Source organism: Etheostoma spectabile, chromosome 23, assembly GCF_008692095.1.
Source record: "Etheostoma spectabile isolate EspeVRDwgs_2016 chromosome 23, UIUC_Espe_1.0, whole genome shotgun sequence".
NCBI lineage: Eukaryota > Metazoa > Chordata > Actinopteri > Perciformes > Percidae > Etheostoma > Etheostoma spectabile.
Window position 1 is genome coordinate 8,706,029 of NC_045755.1, and position 7,040 is coordinate 8,713,068.

At 41.2% G+C, this 7,040-nt stretch overlaps 1 protein-coding gene and 2 long non-coding RNA genes across 17 annotated transcripts in view; all 3 read left to right on the forward strand.

Annotated features, from left to right (window-relative positions):
* LOC116673027 (uncharacterized) overlaps positions 1–3,821 on the forward strand; it is a 4,350-nt gene extending 529 nt beyond the window's left edge. The window contains exons 2-3 of the long non-coding RNA XR_004327714.1: positions 1,001–1,010; positions 3,674–3,821. This is a non-coding gene — a long non-coding RNA (uncharacterized LOC116673027). The remainder of the gene's footprint in view (positions 1–1,000; positions 1,011–3,673) is intronic.
* LOC116673029 (uncharacterized) overlaps positions 1–5,211 on the forward strand; it is a 12,562-nt gene extending 7,351 nt beyond the window's left edge. The window contains exon 3 of the long non-coding RNA XR_004327716.1: positions 5,066–5,211. This is a non-coding gene — a long non-coding RNA (uncharacterized LOC116673029). The remainder of the gene's footprint in view (positions 1–5,065) is intronic.
* nrcama (neuronal cell adhesion molecule a) overlaps positions 1–7,040 on the forward strand; it is a 1,100,153-nt gene that overhangs the window by 330,384 nt on the left and 762,729 nt on the right. The gene's annotated exons all lie outside the window — the stretch shown is intronic.

Sequence of the window (7,040 nt, forward strand, 5' to 3'; positions counted from 1 at the left end):
ATGACCTAATATGACCTTATATAACCTTATGCAACCTTATATGACCTTATGCAACCTTATATGACCTTATATGACCTTATATGACCTTATATGACCTTATATGACCTTATATGACCTTTTATGACCTTTTATGACCTTATATGACCTTATATGACCTTATATGACCTTTATACAACATGCATTTAAGTTGAGTTCTCTGTTGTTTTGGTTAACCTTTGTACCGATACCACGAAGTGGAATTCGGTACCGGAACCTTTTTTCTGTATCCTACTTTCTCTCTAATAATCTTTCTCATTTCTGTTGTAAAAACTAGTCCAAACCCATTTGTTTTTGGGGAGAGGGAGGCTATTCAGCGTCACTTAATGGTGCCCGTGTATTGTGCGCATGTAGTTCATGACTTTGTAGTCCTACCATGGACTCTGTGACCTTGGTTACCGTGGTTACCTTGTTTTAAGCCATCCTGGCGTGGTATAGAAAGCCTGCAGGAAGACTCGGCTCCATTCGGGCCAGTTCTCATTTATATTCAACCGGCTAAGCTGCTCGACTCCGATTGGCTAACAGCTAGCCAGTGAGAGCCTGGCTATCAGCATCCTTTATCCAGCTCATGAATATTAATGAGCTCAGGCAGCATGACCACGGACTGACCAGCTGTTGTGATTGGTCTGATTTCTCCTCTTATTTCTTTTCAGTGGCTAGAGCTGACACACACACACACACACACAAAGACACACACACACAAAGACACACACACACACACACACACACACACACACACACACACACACACACACACACACACACACACACAGTCTATAGTCTACTTGTAATGGGGTATTTCTATACAGTGGTACTGCTATTTGTAAGTCAATCATTTGAATACTTCTTCCACAACTGACCATGATGGAGCGTCCATCTTTGTTTGTAGTTCATGCAGGACTGCTGCATCATGGGTAGAACCCTCCGACCACCCGCCCTCGAGCCAGGCAGCAGCTGCTCTGAGCAGTTAGCCTGTTAGCTCAATGCTATAGCTTCTATAATTAGCAGCCGTGTCCTTCCCGTTAATCTCGCCCGCTGCCCGACATTGGAGCACAGCTGCTCCAATCACATGGCTGCTCCTCGTTACCATGGTGACCTAATTATCAATTATCTCATCAGCGACAGGAGAGAGAGAGACAGAAAGAGTGCACGGAAGAGAGAGAGTGCACGTGTAAGACACAGACAGACAGACAGACAGTTAATGCGGATTAAAGTTAGATTAAAAATAACCTGCAGCTGTTTTGATAATCAATCAATCAATTAATTAATTAATTAATTAATTGATTGAATTGTTTTACATCGTCACATTTGTAGCTGGTTTAACCCTCTGAGCCCGAGACACTCGCCCACGAGTAAAAAAGTACCTCTGATTCATAGTTTAATAACTTTTGAACCATACGAGCGATTTACTCACTTTCGGTTTCGTTTGAATCCTGACGTCTTCATGTTTACGGAGGTCTTTTCCGGGTCTTTCTAGCCTCTACAGGGGGTTTTCTATCCAGCCTGGAACTTCAGCCTCTTTGGGCTTTAAATCCATACTGTTATATCCAAGATTGATCCACTTTATGTCCATAATTCATCGCGTTTTGGCTCATTTCTGCCGCTGGCTCGCTCCTCCGTCTCTCTCTCTGTCTGTCCTGTGTATTTTTCAGGAAGTGCATGCCCATATATGGGAGATAAAGGCACCCCTCTTGTATGGAAGGCCAGAGGGGACAAAAATGCCTATAGACTCTATGGAAGGCCAAATAATGCAATATTTAGACACATATTTGCTTGTATAACATTGCTGTGGGTGTAATATCAATAAATATGACATTATTATGTTATTATTGGCATAAGTAAATGTCATGAGAGCAAAACGTCTTGACTTTTTTGGAAAAAATGCATGTATTTTGTCAACTGTATAAGTTATAATGATTATTTCTTCACAGTGTGACTCCCAAGACATATGAGAAGTGTTTTAGAGGTTTTACTGATATGTCTGTGATATCAATACATATCTGGAAGATTCATTTATTTATTTATTTATTTATCTATAAGGCCCTACAACCATTTTTAACAAGCAAGTGACCTCACTGCAACCCAAATATTCCAATAACCCAGTTTGTCCTAAAAAAACTGATGTTCATATCTTGACTGTGGACAACAGGGTTGATGTTTTACAAGTTATTATAAAATAAATCCAGACGGAAATTAAACTGTAAAAATGGCCTCAGGGCCCAGAGGGTTAAATCCTTATGAATTAATTATCTTTGCGGGTTTTTTTGGGACCGTTGCCCTTAGAAAACACGTTGAAGACGTCACTTTAGGCTCTGGGAAAATGGGCATTTTTGACAATTTTCTGACCATTTCTACTCAAAAAATAAACCCACACTTAAGATTTTTAACACCTTAATTCGTAAAATCGTCGTTCAGTGTTGCAGACGACTTAAAACCAGCGATTAAACTCATTATGAAGACGTTAAATTAATAACCATGTCGCCCCCTGCTGGAATCCAGGTAGAATGCGACCATTATTATATAAAATATAAAATATATAATATATTTAAATATACATTGTGATTGGCTTTAACATTTCTGAGTGACTTACCTTTAATCTACACACTGACTCACTGAAAAAAAAACAACAACACGTCGATGAACAATAAAGTTGTTTTTATTATTAATGATATTTTTTTCCACCACAATAAAATTTAACAAAGGCTCACTAGAAAAGTGACTTCTGTGTTTTGTACAGTAGATACAGTACGTTGTGAAACTGGCCGCGGCGCGGCACAGCCGTGTATTCAGAAAAAAGAAAAAAAAGTGTAGTATTCAAACATTTCGCCCACATTATTTACAGGTAAAATCCACAATGAAACCCAGCTGGCAAACGTCACGCAAACACAGCGCGGCGTCGCGCTAACGGCGGCTAACGGAGACCTCCGGATACCAGCAAAACATGGCTAACGGGCTAGCAGGCTAACATGGCTAACGGGCTACCAGGCCAACATGGTTAACGGGCTAGCAGGCCAACATGGCTAACGGGCTAACATGGTTAACGGGCTAGCGGGCTAACTTGGCTAACGGGCTAGCAGGCCAACATGGCTAACGGGCGAACATGGTTAAAAGGGCATAGCGGGCTCAAATTGGCGTAAGGCGGGCTACTTGGCAAGGCAGCAGCCCACACACGGGCTAGCAGGCCAACATGGTTGAACGGGCTAGCAGGCCATACATGGTTAACTGGCTAGCAGGCCCACATGGCAACGGGCGGGGCCCCAGGTCTAAAATGGCTAATGTGCAGTTACGTGACTGAGCCAACATGGTTAACGGGCTAGCAGGCCAACATGGCTAACGGGCTAGCAGGCCAACATGGTTAACGGGCTAGCATGGCTACCATGGCTAACGAGCTACCATGGCTAACGAGCTAGCGGGCTAGTTAGGCTACAGGTGCTTTCACACGTGATATGCTACCAAGAGGCCGGTTAAACCAGACTTCATGTTCCTGTGTGACTGCAGCCTGTTAATTATAAACTTTAAAAAACAACAACAAACACTATCACTTGTTCTCTTTCCGTCCTTTTTTTGTTGGAAGGACGGCGTCTCTCGCTGCCGTTACGTCCGCGCACTCTCTCCCCCGTCCGTCTGTGTGTTTGAGCAGCTAGCTCCCAGCTAGCTTTGTAAAGGAATGCACTTTGGTAGATTCAACCAAATGCCCTGGGTGTTAGTCACAACAATGACAACAGTAATAATTATAATAATAATAATAATAATAAAGAGAACTGAGCAGTCTGAGGTACCAACATTAAAAAAAAAACAACCTTAAAAACCACATTAATGCTAACAGCTAGCACGTATAAACTTGCTCTGTGCTACTAGCGGTCAGTTAGCGGTAGGCTAGGCTAGTGTTAGCTTCACGGTGGAGGGAACATCAGTGCAGTAGCTAGCGGCTGGACGCTAGCGGTCGATCGGCTAGTGTTAGCTTAGCCCTGTCGTCAGCAGGCGTCGTTGCCAGTCTGTCCCGAGGCGACAGTTGGCTGATATGTGTCTGTACATTGTGCAGCCATGTTTTACCCCCCCCCCCCCCGTCTCAACAAACCAAACACACACACACACACACACACACACACACACACACACACACACACACACTTGATGTCAGTGTTGATCAGGCTAAAGCTACAGTCTGTGGTTGGTGCGTCGGCTAACTCTGTAAACAATATGGAAGCACATTTCTGTCAAAAAACACACCAAAGTATTCCGGGTAAATCCAAATTATGAGATACTGAGTCAATATTTTGACTTTCGAAGTATTAATGAGATTGTAAATCGAAGCCGTGACTTTCTTTTAAGTCACTACGTTAACCCCTCGCGTCGTCTTCCCGCCAAAATTTAAAAAAATCAACAATTTTGTTGACACTTTTTATCAATGTTTTCAACTTTTTCTCACGTTTTTTGTCCCTTTTTTCAACAATTTCGGCGCTTTTTTTCAACGATTGTCACTTTTTTTGACGTTTTCAACACTACGTAACACTAACTCGTTAACTTTAGTTTTACAGATATTTTGGGAATTTATGGTCGATAAACCTCATTTATAGGAAATTATACCTAATGTTTGAGTAGAAAAGCAGAAATTAGGAATTATTGAGACTAAAATAAGGAATGGATGTTGGATGTGAATAACAGATGGAGATGTAATTTTAATCAAATATGTCCAACAAACATCCATTTGTTTTACAAGGCTATAAAATAGAATACGACCCAAAATTAATGAAAGTAGAGATTTGGACTTGGCCAAAGGGAAACAAAAAAAAGCGTGGAATCAATATGTATTTGGGGGAATTAAAAAGAACATTGATATATAAAGACAGATAAGATCATAAGATTATCTAAGTTAGATAAAGTTAATAAGTTAGTGTTACGTAGTGTTAAACGTCAAAAAAGTGGCAAAAGTGTTAGAAAAAGGGACCAAAAACGTGAGGAAAAACTTAAAAACCTCGATAAAAAGCCAAAGTGTTGATTTTCAATTTTGACGGGAAGACGACACGAGTGTTATCAGGATTTATTTTTTTAATTTTCTGGCAGGAATGGGCTTCCATACAAACTCCCTTCAGCGGCTGCTATTCGTGCTGCGTTCAAGACACCTGGGATATTCCAGCCTCCATCCTCCTGCTAACAGAAGGTGCCATATAGAGAGAACATGGAAACGTTGCTATTTCCTCTATTTTATGACGCATTTCTCCATCTTAAGAGTCTGAATCTAATCAGGAATATCCACTTTAATTCATATATCAACAGAAAGAAATGGCACAATGTCTGAATTAACATTAATTATTATTATTATTAGCGTTTCTGTCTTGAACCAATTTAATTAATTTCTTTGCAGTTCAATTCCTTAAAGTTCAGATTCAAGTAGATTAATTAGAAACAGGTGTATTTTATACACTTTTTGGGAATTATTCAGGATGTGAATGTTTTGTTTTTTTAAGCATTTGATTGACTTTTCAAATTATAATGATGATTCTGCACATCTACACTCTTATTACGCCATGGTCACACGTTTCTCGGGGGGGTTTGGGAGAGGTCAGAGGTCACGTGGTCTCTTTGGGCTTTGCTGAAAAGAAACCGGGGGCCAATCGGCCAATCGGCACGCAGAGTTTGACCGCCAAGACTCACCTAACGGCGTCTCTATGAGTCTGTGGTGAGTCGCACCGAAACATTACTAAAGGATTTATTTTGTTAAACATATCGACATCCATGACATTGCCTGTGTGTGTGTGTGTGTGTGTGTGTGTGTGTGTGTGTGTGTGTGTGTGTGTCCTCCTCTTCTTCATCCTCCTCCTCCTCCTCTTCGTCCCGTATGCCTCAACTTCCGGTGGTGCGTTCATAGAGTTGTGGTTGTGGGGGTGTGTGTAGGTTTGTGCGTGTGTATATGGCTGTGTGTGGTGTGTGGTGTGGGGTGTCTGTGTGGGTGTGTGTATATGGGCTTCGCGTGCGTGCGGGGGTATATAGGTGTGGGTGGGTGTGTCTATTTTGTGTCTGTTGTGTATATATTTGTGTGTGCACGTGTGTTGTGTCTGTGTGGGGGTGTGTTCTGTGTGTGGGTTGGTGTGTATGTGTGTGTCTGTGTGTATAGTGTGTGGTGCATGTCTGTGGGGTTGTGTGTTGTGTTGTGCTTGTGTGTTGTGTATGGTGTGTGATGTTGTGTTGCTGTGAGTTTGGTCTGTGTGTGAGTCTGTATATGAGTGTGTGTGTGGTGTGTGTGTTTGTGTGTGTGTGTGTATATGTGGTGTCTGTGTGTGTGTGTGTGTGAGTGTATATATGTGGTAGGAGTGTGTATATATGTGTGAGTGTAGTATGTGTATATATGTGTGAGTGTGTGTGTGCTGTGTGTGTATTGTGTGATATGTGTGTGTCTGTGTGTCTGTGTGTATGTGTCTGGGTGTGTGTGTGTGTGTGTGTATATGTGTCTGTCTGTGTGTGTGTGTCTGTGTGTGTGTGTGGTGTGTGTGTGTGTGTGTGCGTGTGTGTGTGTGAGGGAACAAGCTTTAAGAAAACCTCTCGTGACATCGACACACACACTGCTACACACACACATTCAAGTATGAACTGCACATCATAGATTAATAAATATTCATTAAATTGTAGTAAATAAATACCCCCCCTTCCCCCCCCCCGATCAATATATTACGAGTACGACTGACCACTAGGGATGTAACCATGGCAACCCACTTTTAAACATCCTAGGACGTAATGTACTTTTTTTGGTAATTTAATTAATATAATTTCCGATGTTTACTATTTATTATTAGGATTTTTTTTTTCTTAAATATTTTTTTTTTCTTATTTAACCCTTGTGTTGTCTTCCCGTCGACCATGAAAAAAAAAAAAAAAGTTTTCTTCAACACTATTATCGCTTTTTTCCGCCATTTTTGACACTTTTTTCAATGTTGTGGCTGCTTGTTTTTTGGGTGTTTTTGTTGACTTTCAGCTCTTATTTTGAAGGCCAAATTTTTTGTGATTTC